Source organism: Triticum dicoccoides, chromosome 3B (assembly GCF_002162155.2).
Source record: "Triticum dicoccoides isolate Atlit2015 ecotype Zavitan chromosome 3B, WEW_v2.0, whole genome shotgun sequence".
Classification (NCBI taxonomy): domain Eukaryota; kingdom Viridiplantae; phylum Streptophyta; class Magnoliopsida; order Poales; family Poaceae; genus Triticum; species Triticum dicoccoides.
This window is the reverse complement of record NC_041385.1, coordinates 601891468-601899417: the sequence shown is the minus strand read 5'-3', so window position 1 is coordinate 601899417 and position 7950 is coordinate 601891468.

Below are 7950 nucleotides of genomic sequence, written 5' to 3'. Positions count from 1 at the left end.
GGCGACCACGTTGACTTATTGCTGCTGTCGGCGCTGGCTGCGCCGGTCTTCAGTCTGGCTTGTAAAGACAATGTAGGCGGCATGTTCATCGGGGAACTCATCTTGAATAGCTCCGACCGCTGGCCGAGCGGCCGGCTGCTGAGGGGCTGGAGGCGGCTGGCCTGCTGGCGGAGGCGGCAACAATCCTTCGCCCTTGGAGATTCGTGTGAGCCAATGGCATTTCCGAGTTGTGTGGTTGGACGGCTTCGCGCCACTGTGGAACTTGCAGGTGGCATCGAGGGTTTGCTCGTAGGAGAAAGCCGACTGCCGAGCCGGCTTGCCGCCCTTCTGCTTCTTGGGTGCCGGCCGCCCTTCAGGTTGTTCGTCTTCGACCGTGGCCACCTGCCGGCCGGTGGAAGACGGCATAGGGGCCTTGCGCTTGTGGTCGTTCTGGTACGGGCGTCGGCTGGATTCTCCAGCCGGCGTCTTGGGAGCCGGAGCTAGCACCTTTCCGGAGGCGTCTACTCGGAGCTCGGTCTTCATTGAGGAGTCGGCCGTGGCGTACTTGTCTGCTATGATCAGCAGCTCGTCGAGGGTAGTCGGCTCGTCGCAGAGGAGTTGGTGCTTGAGGAGGGTGCCTTCTCTGCACACGGTGGTGAAGTATTCTATAGCTTGAACCTCGTGCACCCCCTCGCAGGAGTTGCAGAGCTCGGCCCAACGCGTGAGGTAGTCGCGTGTCGATTCGTTGGGCTTTTGAACACACAAGGAAAGCTGGCGAGGCTTGGGAGGCCGCGTGTATGTGCTGGTGAAGTTGCGGATGAAGACTTCCGTGAAGTCTAGCCAGCTGTTGACGCTGTAAGGCTTGAGGCTGTTGAGCCAAGTGCGCGCCGTGCATTGGAGCATGAGGGGGACATATTTCACGGCAACACGCCTGTTGCCGCTTGCTATGCGGACTGCAGTGGAGTAGTCGATCAACCAATCTTCCAGCTTCACGGAGCCGTTGTACTTAGGCGTGTCTCTTGGGAGCGAGAACCCTTTGGGGAAGGGCTCGTCGCGGATTGGGGGGCCAAAGCAGGGTGGGCCCACATCGTCTTCTTCTTGTAAAGCCAGGGATCGCGCAAGGCAGTCAATCCGATGGCGGGCATCATTCTTGCCGACTCCTTCACGACGACCTAGTCGGCCGCTGAGAGTCGGATGCGTGACAGGCGGCGGGGTGGGATATCTCTCCCCACGAGGCGGAGGAGGAGGCGGGTCACCTCGTCATTCCACACCTCGAGGGCGGCCTTCTGCGTCGCACTCGATGGTGACTCGAGTCCGACTGCGGCTAGCAGCCGGCTCCTTTTCTTGCCTTGTGCGGGCGCCGCCCGTAGTCGACGTACGTGACGTCGCGCCGTGCTCTCGGCGAGGGGGGCTTCCAGCACGGACGCCGGCTTTGTGCTGTTCTGCGGCCGCGTCGATCAACTGCTGGATGTGTGTGGTCATGTAGGGGAGCTCATTGGCCCCCAGTCCATTCAACTCGTCTACGATCGACTGAGCGGCGCGTAGGTTCTCGAGAGGCATGGCATAGACTGGGCGGTCCGCTCCCAGCATGCTGGCGATGGCCGCGTCGCGCTTCTTGACGACGCCGGCTCGGGTTGACCCTTCAGGAGGCGGCGCGGTCAACTTCACGCTGGTGAGCTTCAGTGAGGCGTCTCATGGAGGCTATCCTCTAGCCCTACGCAAGGAGGGCAAGGCGGCGTGTCTCCAGCGTCTCGGTGTCGGCATCGGCCGGGATGGGAGCGGACAGATCATGCAGCGTTGCTTGCAGGGCGTCATGGGTGTTCTCGCCGGAGGTGATGCCGTGGCTGATGACTAGCACCTCGGTGACGGTGCTGCCGCCATTATTGGCTCGAGTAAGAGGGTCGTCGAAGATGATCACGTTGGTGGGGAAGGCGTCGAGCGACGCTGTGTCGGAGTCGACAAGCAATGGGTCGGTGGAGCCAACCGACTCCAAGTCCGCGGTAGGCCCGCTGGAGACATGGAGTTGGTCGAGGAGGCTGACGAGGCGGCTCTTTGGGCAGCCTGTGCCCGCGTCGGATGCGGGCTCGTCGGAGATGCGAGCCTCGCCAAGAAGATCGGCGAGGCAGCTCGCCGCGCACGTGTCGTCGACGCTTTGTAGCGTGTCGGGGCAAGTGCCATCGGGCGTGCAGGGCTGGCGACGCTCGCTGGGGAGGAAAAGGGTTCCCATCCAGAGCAGGTCTCCGGACGACGGTGCACCTGGCCCCACGGTGGGAGCCAAATGTCGGGTGGTAGGGGCGACATATGCCAACGGGTGGCTTATCATTGTGGGAGCCAGTAAGACATCGCCGGTGCCTGGAAATGGGATGAGGCGAAGACATGCACGTCGGCGAATCTTACCCAGGTTGGGGGCTCTCCGTGAAGATAATACCCCTACTCCTGCTTTGCGGGGTCTCCGCATGATAACTAGATTGACAAGAAGCTACAAGAGGCTCCTTGAGCTGTTCGGTGTGATGAGGAAGAAGGGCAAGGCTAGCTCTCTTCTCTCCTTATGGTGGTGTCTAAAACTATCTGACATCAACCCTTTGCATGGGTGCCCCGGGGGGTTTATATAGGCCTACCCCGGTACAATGGTAATCCGGCTGGGCACGGGCCCTAGCCAGTGTCTATGGTCGCCGGCTTCTCCGCCGGTCGCTAGGGCCCGCCGACTAGTGGGTCCCGCCGGCTGCCGGCTCATTGGACGACGGGCCGGCCCTACCGCTTGGGGGTCTTGTCGGGGGCTGGTTACTGTTGCCTTGCCTCTGATGACGAGGGCTTTGTCGAGGTAAGCATGGCTATAGTGCCGCCGCCTTGCAGGCTCTCACTGTAGCCTTACCTCGTCTTGTCCCCGTAATGGTGCGCGTGCCCCGAGGAGGGGGGCAAGCCGGCCATAGGAAGCCGGTCATGCCCCAGGCCGGCTGGAGGAGGCCGGGCCGCCTTCGGGTGTCTCTCTGACCGAAGGGGCCCGCTGCCTGCGGGCCGTACTGGCAGCCCGTCGTGGAGAGCGTCATGATCAGCATGGCAACAGTGCCACGCCGGACGGGTGATGGCTGCCCCGTACGGCGTACTGTAGCCATGCATGCTCCGGGATTCGGGGGTGGCAGGCTCCACTGTTGCCACGCCCTGTCCCATCATCGTTATGGGGGTGCAAACTTTTAGGGCATGGCCCTGGCCGCTTGCCAGGGGCCGGCCTCTTGGAGTCAGTCTTCTTGGGCCGGCTTCTTGGAGTCGGTCTCTCCATGGCCGGCTTCTTGGAGTCGGCCCTATTGTGGCGTCCTCCAAGAGAGTTTAGGGCCGGGCCGCCTTCCAGTAGTCGGCTGGTGAGGCAGCCGGCCGGAGGAAGGCGGCCCCGCGTCTTGGGTGCTCCAAGGCTCGATTAGCCTGTAGTTTTTTCAAAGGGCCAAAGGGAGCCGGCTAGGTTACCCGTGGTCATTTACTCCGACACTACTCTAAGTACTATTGCAAACCCATTCATATTTTATTATTGCATTATATCTTCTATATTCCAACTTTACCATGGCTTATACCCCTCGATACAATCCATAGATTTATCAAAATAAGAACATAATACAATGGAAACTGAATATGTCAAAAATAGAACTGTTTGTAGTAATCTGAACTCTACTCATACTTCTGTAACTCCAAAAATTCTAAAAATTTAGGACAAAGTGGGCAATTTGTATGTAAATTTTATGTAAAAATTCAGAGTAAAAGCATGTTTCTGTGATTATCTAAAATTTTTCTACTGGGCGCAAAAGTTTCTGTTTTTCAACAAGATCAATTCAACTATCACCCAGCATGACCCCAAAGGCTTTAATTGGCACAAACACTAATTAGAATAAAAAAACACAACTAAAACAATAGCATAATTGTGCAAACACTCAAGAACAGAACGAAAAAGGCAAAAATAAATTTTATTCATTGGGTTGCCTCCCAACAAGCACTATCGTTTTATGCCCCTAGCTAGGCATAATGCATATATTCAAGTATTGTCATCTTTCATATTATCTTCCATAGATGTGTTTTTGTCAGGAGGTTTTGCAAATATAACTTGAAACACATTATCCATAGAAGTTTTAGCATTATCAAGTTGCCCATCTATGTATCCCCTTTGATTTCCGGCCACAATCCAAGAATATTGTTGATTAACATCATTAAAAACTTGTTGGATTATATCTAAAACTGGGATATCCTTTTTAAGGTTCTCATAAATTTTTTGATTATTTTCAAGCAAATGTCTCAACATATTGTCACTATTATAAAGGATCTCATCTATCACTGGTTTTTCACGGCTCGTACCATAAAAATCAAAATTTTCCCTAGCTTCCTGTACTATGTAGTCAAATTCATTCATAAGAACAAGGGTAGCTAACTTTTTAGCTTTAGGATACTTTATAGGGTAGCTCATAAAACAATATTTGCAAGGTAGGGTGGGTACGGATGAATCTATTTTGAAGTTTCAGAACTAGTGCTAAAGTAGCTTCCGCATAAGATTTAGTTCTTTTAAGTATAGGAGCATCATCAAGAGTCAAATTTCCAACACAATTGGAAAATTCTTGGATACGTTATTTTCCCATAACATTCCCTTGCCCAAAAAAAAGTTTTAGCATCTATATTGCCAGATCGTCCAATTTTAGGTGTTAGGCCATCATCTGTTTCTACCATACCAAAATCACTCATGGTGTCAAGTTCAAGCAAACAAAAGATCTGACGAGAAAGATACGAACGAAAAAGGAGGCGAATAAAAAGACAACTTTTTTATGAAGTGGGGGAGATGAAAAAGAGAGGCAAATGGCAAATAATGTAAATTGCAAGGAGATGAGATTTGTAATTAGGAACATGATAGGTCTTGACTTGATCCTCCCCAACCATGGTGCGAGAAATTCCTTTCAATGTCGCTTGAAACTTCGACGGTATTTCCCCAAGGAGGAAGGGATGATGCAGTACAACTACGGTAGGTATTTCCCTCAGTTATGAAACCAAGGTATCAATCCAGTAAGAGGCCAGGCCAAGCTACGTGAATGGTACCTGCGTTCAAAGAACAAATACTTGCAACCCGATGCGTAAGAGAGGTTGTCAATTCCTCCTCGGGTAAAAGATAGATTTGTTTGTATGATTTTGGATAAATAGATTTTGCAATAACACAAAATAAAATAAAGAAAGAAAAAGTGCAGCAAGGTATTTTTGGGTTTTTGGAATAATAGATCTGAAAATAAAAGCGAATAAAAATAGATTGGAAAGCAATATGATAAAATATAGACCCTGATACCTCTCCAACTTATCTCTAATTTTTGATTGTTCCATGCTATTATATTATCTGTTTTGGATATTTTATATGCTATTTTATATTATTTTTGGGACTAACCTATTAACCTAGAGCCCAGTGCCAGTTTTTGTTTTTTTCCTGTTTTAGAGTTTCGCGAAAAAGGAATACCAAACAGAGTCCAAACGGAATGAAACTTTCACGATGATCTTTCTTGGACCATAAGCGAAGCAGGAGACTTGGAGACGAAGTCGGAGACGCAACAAGGCGGCCATGAGGGTGGAGGGTGCGCCCATGGGGGGTAGGGCATGCCCCCTACCTCATGGGCCCCTTAGAGCTCTCCTGACCTAATTCTTTCGCCTATATATACTCTTATACCCCAAAACCATCAGGGAGTGCCACAAAAACACTTTTCCACCGCCTCAACTTTCTGTACCCATGAGATCCCATCTAGGGACCTTTTCTGGCGTCCTGCCGGAGGGGGATTCGATCATGAAGGGCTTCTACATCAACACCATTGCCCTTTCGATGAAGTGTGAGTAGTTTACCACAGACCTACGAGTCCATAGCTAGTAGAAATATGGCTTCTTCTCTCTCTTTGATTCTCAATACCATGTTCTCCTTGGTGTTATTGAAGATCTATTCGATGTAATATTCTTTTGCGGTGTGTTTGCCGAGATTTGATGAATTGTGGATTTATGATCAGATTATCTATGAATATTATTTGAGTCTTCTCTGAATTCTTATATGCATGATTTGATATCTTTCCAAGCCTCTTCGAATTAGCGGTTTAGTTTGGCCTACTAGATTGGTTTTTCTTGCAATGGTAGACGTGCTTAGCTTTGGGTTCAATCTTGCGGTGTCTTTTCCCAGTGACAGTAGGGGCAGTAAGGCACGTATTGTATTGTTTCCATCGAGGATAAAATAGATGGGGTTTTCATCATATTGCTTGAGTTAATTCCTCTACATCATGTCATCTTACTTAATGTGTTACTCATTTCTTCATGAACTTAATACTCCAGATGCAGGCAAGAGTCGGTTGATGTGTGGAGTAATAGTAGTAGATGCAGAATCGTTTCGGTCTACTTGACACGGACGTGATGGCTATGCTCATGATCATTGCCTTGGATATCGTCATAATTATGCGTTCTTCTATCAATTGCTCAGCAGTAATTTGTTCACCCACCATATTATTTGTTATCTTGAGAGAAGCCACAAGTGAAACCTATGCCCCCCGGGTCTCTTTTCCATCATACAAGTTTCTTTTCCATCATACAAGTTCTCTTTTCCATCATACTAGTTTCCGATCTACTATTCTGCAATCTTTTACTGTCCGATCTATAAACCAAAAATACCAAAATATTTAATTTATCGTTTATCTATCTCTATCAAATCTCACTTTTGCATGTAACCTTGAAGGGATTGACAACCCCTTTATAGCATTGGGTGCAAGTTGTTGATTGTTTGTGCAGGTATTCAGTGGCTTGCGCATTGTCTCCTACTGGATTGATACCTTGGTTCTCAAACCGAGGGAAATACATAGTCTACTTTGCTGCATCACCCTTTCCACTTCAAGGGAAAAACCAACGCAAGCTCAAGAGGTAGTAGACCCGGAGGCTATAGATTTCACTAGTGGCTTCTCTTGAGAAAATAACATATAGTGGGTAAACAAATTACTATTGGGCAATTGATAGAAGATCAAATAATTATGATGATATCCAGGCAATGATCATTATATAGGCATCACGTTCGAGATTAGTAGACTGGAACGATTCTGCATCTACTACTATTACTCCACACATTGACCGCTATCCAGAATGCATCTAGTGTATTAAGTTCATGGAGAAACGGAGTAATGCAATAAGAACCGTGACATGATGTAGACTAGATCTATTCATGTAGGAATAAACCCCATCTTGTTATTCTTAATAGAAATGATACATGCGCGCCTTGCTGCCTCGTCTGTCACTGGGAAAGAACACCGCAAGATCGAACCCATCATAGGGCACCTCTTTCCATGGCAAGAAAAAATGATCTAGTCGGCCTAACTAAACTAAAGATTCAAAGAAGAAATATGAGGCTATAAGTAATCATGAGATCAAAGAAAACTCAAATAACTTTCATGGATATAGATCTGATCATAAACTCAAACTTCATCGGATCCCAACAGGCACACCACGAAAAGTCATTACATCAAATAGATCTCCAAGAGACCATTGTATTGAGAATCAAGAGAGAGAGAGAGAGAGAGAGAGAGAGAGAGAGAGAGAGAGAGAGAGAGAGAGAGAGAGAGAAAGCCATCTAGCTACTTCCTACGGACCTGTAGGTCTATGGTGGACTACTCATGCATCATCAGAGAGGCACCAATGAGGATGATGAACCCCTTCGTGATGGTGTAGATAAGATCTCATGGTTCTGGAACTTGCGGCGGATGGAATTGTGTTTTGACGTCTCCCCTAGGGTTTCTAGAATATTTGCGAATTATTAGAGTGAAGAGGCAGTGTAGTGGGGCTCAATGGGGACCACAACTCCCTGGGCGTGCCCTGGTGGGTTGTGCCCCCCCACGGGCCTCCCCTCTGGTACTTTCTTGGCCCCCACGGTGTCTTCTGGTCCAAAAAAAATCTCCAAAAGGTTTTGTGGCATTTGGACTCCGTTTGGTACTGATATTCTGC